This window comes from Meles meles, chromosome 5 (assembly GCF_922984935.1).
Source record: "Meles meles chromosome 5, mMelMel3.1 paternal haplotype, whole genome shotgun sequence".
Classification (NCBI taxonomy): Eukaryota; Metazoa; Chordata; class Mammalia; order Carnivora; family Mustelidae; genus Meles; species Meles meles.
The window spans coordinates 38,696,718-38,702,544 of NC_060070.1; the positions used below are offsets into that span (position 1 = coordinate 38,696,718).

Here is a 5,827-nt window from a genome sequence, read left to right on the forward strand (position 1 = left end):
CATCTGATGACAGGAGTGGACACACATATACATTCTCACGCACCCAGCTAACCACACACATGTAAGAAAACATATATCATACTAAGAATGATGGAACAAAAAGTTATAGAAGAAATACTGTTCACTTTTATTACCTTGTTCAATTGAGTGCAACAAACTTTGAATGAGACCGTATTCAGTGCCATAATCTGCTAGGTTTTAAGAGTAGAAAGAGGAATAAAGTATGAACTCTAGCTTTGCAGACCTTAAAGTCCAATGCACACTTAGAAAACTAGAAACGTGGTTCACTGCTCAGTAATTGTGCACACCCTGTAGGTTACTGTTATAATTCGTAGTGGTTTTTTTTTTTTTTTCCAAACTAGTGACCTAGTGAAAGTAAACAGAGCACTTTGTTGATAGAGATGAAAGATTTTTTCCTTTTATCCTACCACACTTAGAACAATGTGCAAAGAATATACAGTGGGCACTATCTTAGCTATTTCCTACGAAGAATTGGTAAATAGCATTAATCAGTGATGTGATAGCCCTGGTCTGTGTGCATACGTGTGTGTGTGTGTGTGTGTGTGTGTGTGTGTGTGTGTAAGAAAGTGTACATCCAAGCTTTTCTTTCTCTCTCTCTCTGCCTCTCTCTCTTTCTTTCTTTCAGAGAGAGTGAGAGTTAGAGAGCACAAGCAAGGGGGGAGAGGCAAAGGAGAAGAAGGCTCCCCGCTGAGCAGGAACACAATGTGGGGCTCGATCCCCAGACCCTGGGATCATGACCTGATCCAAAGGCAGATGCTTAACTGATGGAGCCACCCAGGAACCCCCAAGCTGCTTCTTTTTTTTTTTTTTTAAAGATTTTATTTGTATTTATTTGACAGACAGAGATCACAAGTAGGCAGAGAAGCAGGTGGGGTGGGGGTGGGGAGAAGCAGGCTCCCCACTGAGCAGAGAGCCCCACGCGGGGCTCTATCCCAGAACCCTGAAATCACAACCTGAGCTGAAGGCAGTGGCTCAACCCACTGAGCCACCCAGGCGCCCCCCAAGCTTCTTTTCTTGATGGTCAATTGTGTTAGTTTTCTACTGCAACTGTAACAAAATACCACAAATTCAATGGATTCAACACTTTAAGTTTATTATGTTATGAATCTAGAGGCCAAAAGGACTAAAACCAAGGTGTCAACAGGTCTATTTCTCATAGAGACTATAGGGGAGAGGATGCTTTCTTGACTTTTCTAGCTTCTAAGGAGATCCTGCAGGTCATATCTCATGACTACTCCTCATCTTCAAAGGCAGTTGTAGCATCTTCAGGTTTTTCTCTCCTGGACTCTTCTTCCATTACCACATTGCCTTCTCTGACTCTGATCCCTCTTTCCACCTCTTATGAGGACCTTTGTAACTGATTATGTCAGGCCCACATGAATAATCCAAAATAATCTCTCTTGCAGTAATTGGCAAACTGTCTTCTTTATTACCTCAGTCCTTATTAGGAGAATGAAACGTTTCTGTTTGGAAATGGATCTGAGACTCTACATATTTCATAACACTAGGTCTAGAATTATCGACTCTTTCCTCCTTGATTCCTAACTCATACCACTTGCAGCATTCAAAAGGAGAGTCAACAGTTACCAAACAGTAAATACTTCCCATACACTGTTCAGCACACTTCAACAATATGAACCCATGTAATCCCAAGAATCTCCTGTGAGGAAAGTACTGTGGTTGTTTTCCTTTTATAGATGAGCAAATACAGATAATTTGGCTCAAAGGATCATAGTCTGGACTGCTATAATCTACCATCTCACTATGTTAAAGTGTTGCCATTCAATCAGTTTATGCCCAATTTAAAGTCACTTTCTTTTTACTAACAGGAAAGCATATCCATGGGTTAAGCTTATAAATTTAGAGCAATAGCCCACAGTTTGAATACTTGTCAAAAATCATGGAACTTGGACAGAAGACATGAACAGACATTTTTCCAAATATGTTTTTCAAAAAACAGAAGACATATAGATGGCTGACAGACATATGAAAAGATGCTCAACATCACTATCATCAGGGAAATGAAAATCAAAATCATGATGAGATACCACCTCACACCTATCACAATGGCTAAAATTAACAACACAGGAAACAAGAGATGTTGGTGAGGATACAGAGAAAGGGGAATGCTCTTACAACTTGATGAGAATGTAAACTGGTGTAGCCACTCTGGAAAACGGTATGGAGGTTCTTCAACAAGTTAAAAATAGAACTACCCTATGACCCAAAAATTGCACTACCCAAAGGACACAAAAATACAGATTTGAAGGGTACACACACCACAATGTTTATAGCAGCACTATCAATAATAGCCAAATTATAGAAAAAGACCAAACATCCATCAGCTAATGAATGGGTAAAGCAGATGTGGTGTAAGTATACAATGGAATATTATTCAGCCATCAAAAAGAATGAAATCTTGCATGGACGGAGCTAACGTGTATTTTGTTAAGTGAAATAAGTTCATTAGAGAAAGGAGGATACCATATGATTTCACCCATATGTGAGATTTAAGAAACAAAACATATTAACATAAGGAAAGGAAAAACAAAATGGAAAGAGAGGCAAGCAAACCATAAGAAACCCTTAACAACAGAGAACAAACTGAGGGTTGATGGAGGGAGGTTGGTGGGGAATGGGATAAATGGATGGTAGGTATTAAGGAGGGCACTTGTTGAGATAAACATTGGTGTTATATGCAAGTGATGAATCACTAAATCTATACCTGAAATCAATTTTACCATATATGCCTACTAACTAGAATTTAAATAGAAAATTGAATTTTAAAAAAATGATGGAACTTGGACTTGGTTGCCAAAATCACACTATTAAGTAGAATTTTCCTTTTTTCTAAACATTTTCTTTAAACTCTACTTATACTTCACGGAATTAGAGTGAAAACGTTTAACTTTGGTACTTCTAATGAAGAACAAGAAATCAAGCACATATATTAAACTTCAAATGAACTTATCTGTTTCTTAGCCATGAATATAATGTTTGCTGTCACTATTGCAAACCACTGTGATATGATTATATTCTCTTTTGTACACTTCCTTTTATAGTGGAAAGAGTAACATCTCTCTCTCTCTCTCTTTTTTTAAATTTTATTTATTTGACACACAGAGATCACAAGTAGACAGAGAGACAGGCAGAGAGAGGAAGGGAAGCAGGCTCCCTGCTGAGCAGAGGGCCTGATGTGGGGCTCGATACCAGGACCCTGGGATCATGACCTGAGCCAAAGGCAGAGGCTTTAACCCACTGAGCCACCCAGGCGCCCCCAGAGTAGCATCTCTTTTCCACACCTCATAAGAAATGACCTTAACCAAAGACTCACTTGGCAATTTCTTTGTGTAGAAATTCTGTTAAGTATTACATTGACAAAGTGTAAAACCAAGAAGGAATTTAAGTAAGAGCTTGGTAGCTCTTACTTAAAAGAGTAGCATCTCTTTTCCACACCTCATAAGAAATGACCTTAACCAAAGACTCACTTGGCAATTTCTTTGTGCAGAAATTCTGTTAAGTATTACATTGACAAAGTGTAAAACCAAGAAGGAATTTAAGTAAGAGCTTGGGAGGCTATCAAAACTTTGGAATGGGGATAAAAAGAAAACATGGCAAAACTGTACACTGCTTTAGACATTCAGTATTTGTGGGTTTGAGGGATTTATTGATGGTATAAAAGCCTTCTTCATATTAAATATATTAAACTTATTTGAGTATAAATAAATTTTAATAAGTATCATATATATTATATATATGATATATGTATAAAATAAGAATAAATACAAGGGACTATATGAGAAGAGGAGCCACCTGCTAATCCAAGACACGGGTGGGAAAGAAGATGGTAACTTTCAGTTATTCTTTATAGACATAAAGAAATGAGTGACAAGAACTAAAGATTCATGCCATGTGGACTGATGGGAACCAAAGAATTGTCTTGGTATGAAATTTTCTTTCCAGTTCTCTTTCATAAGTGGATTTGGTGACATCAAAGATGGCAATTATGAAAACTAAAAATAAGTAAGGCCTTATTTTTTTCTGTTTGTGAAATGTGAGGTAAATTATTAAAAAGTTTTAATTTTTAAAAACTTCAATTTTAACATAAACATAATATGTTAAAATAAAATAAAACCTTGGAACATTAATCTATTACAAATATATTTGGAGTTAGAAGCATCAACTAGAAAATAATTATACATCATTGTGCAAACATTTATTTGTGAACAAGAATCATTAAAATAGATATAAAAAAGTAGATGAATCCACTATCAGAGTTGGAGACTTCAACTTGCCTCCATCATAAATGGACGTATCTAGCAAGCAGAAAATCAGTAAGGACATAGTTGAGCTCAACAATAGTACCCATCACCTGGATATAATGGACATCTCTAGACAACTTCATCCAGCAGCAGCAAAATGCTCATTCTTCTCAAGCTCATATAGAACAATCACCAAGATAGAGCACATTTTGGTCCATAAAATATACGTAGCAAATCCAAACAAATAAAAATCATACAATGTTTTCTCCCAGACCACTGTGGAATTAAACATTGAATCAATAACAAAAGATAACTGGAAAATTCCCAGATTCCTAAAGATTAAAGAACACCTTATTAAATAACAAATGGGCCAGAGAATAGATTTCAAAGATAAGTTTAAAAATATTTTGAACTAAATGAAAACAACACAACTTAAAAAAAAATTTGTGAGATACAGGAGACTGGAGGGTCCTTGACTGAGGTCAAAACTGGATCAAGGTGGTGGGACTTGCACCAGGGACGTACCTCTCTAGCCAGTCCAGGTGGGTGCTCACTCTTGCTCTCCTCTCCCTGTCCCCATAGAGAAGACAGAGCTGATCCAAAAGGCAAAATTGGCTGAGGAGGCTGAGTGAGCACCAGGATGATATGGCCAAGTGCCTGAAGGCTGTGATGGAGTGGGCCACTGAGCTGTCCAACGAGGAGAGAAATCTGCTCTAGAGGCCTACTAGAACATGATAGTGGACCACAGGTCCACCTGGAGGGTCATCTGGAGCAGTTAGCAGAAAACCTCTGATAAGAAGTTGCAGCTGGTTAAGGACTTTCAGTAGAGAGTGGAGTCTGAACTAAGGTCCATTTGCACCACGGTGCTGTAATTGTTGGGTAAGTATTTAATAGCCAATGCAACAAATCCAGAGAGTAAGTTCTTATATTTGAAAATGAAGGGAGATAACTTCCAGTAGCTTACTGAAGTTGCATGTGGTGATGGTACAAAACAAACTACAGATAATTCCCAAGGAGATCACCAAGAGACTTTTGATATAAGCAAGAAAGAGATGCAACCCACACACTCCATCTGCCTGGACTGGTACTTTTAACTTCTCTGTATTTTACTATGAGATCTTTAATTACCCATATCTTGCCTGCACACTGGCTAAAACAGCTTTTGATGAGCTCATTGCACAATTTGATCTACTGAACGAAGACTCATACAAAGACAACACCTGCACAATACAGTTGCTTAGAGGCAACCTAACATTATGGACCTCAGTGCAGGAGAAGAAAATGATGCTGGGAAAGGGGCAGAAAACTAAATGCATACAGGGTATCAACATTCTTCTCTTCAAGAAACCTTTTTACTCATCTTCATTCCTTATTCAACTTGGATTTCTTACAGCAAAGAAGCCCATTCACATGGATGGAATCTACTGTTCATAGTCTTTTCATACTGCAGCTTTGGGAAAACTCCATTACTTGATTTGTGCTTGTCTTGGCTTTCCTATTGTGTGGTTACTGCTGTAGAAAAGTATTGATACCTTCATTACATA

The 5,827-nt window shown here is 37.8% G+C and overlaps 1 pseudogene; it reads left to right on the top strand.

Moving 5' to 3' along the window:
- The first annotated feature begins 441 nt into the window (after positions 1–441).
- Positions 442–5,593, top strand: LOC123942114 (annotated as a pseudogene).
- The last annotated feature ends 234 nt before the right edge of the window (positions 5,594–5,827 follow it).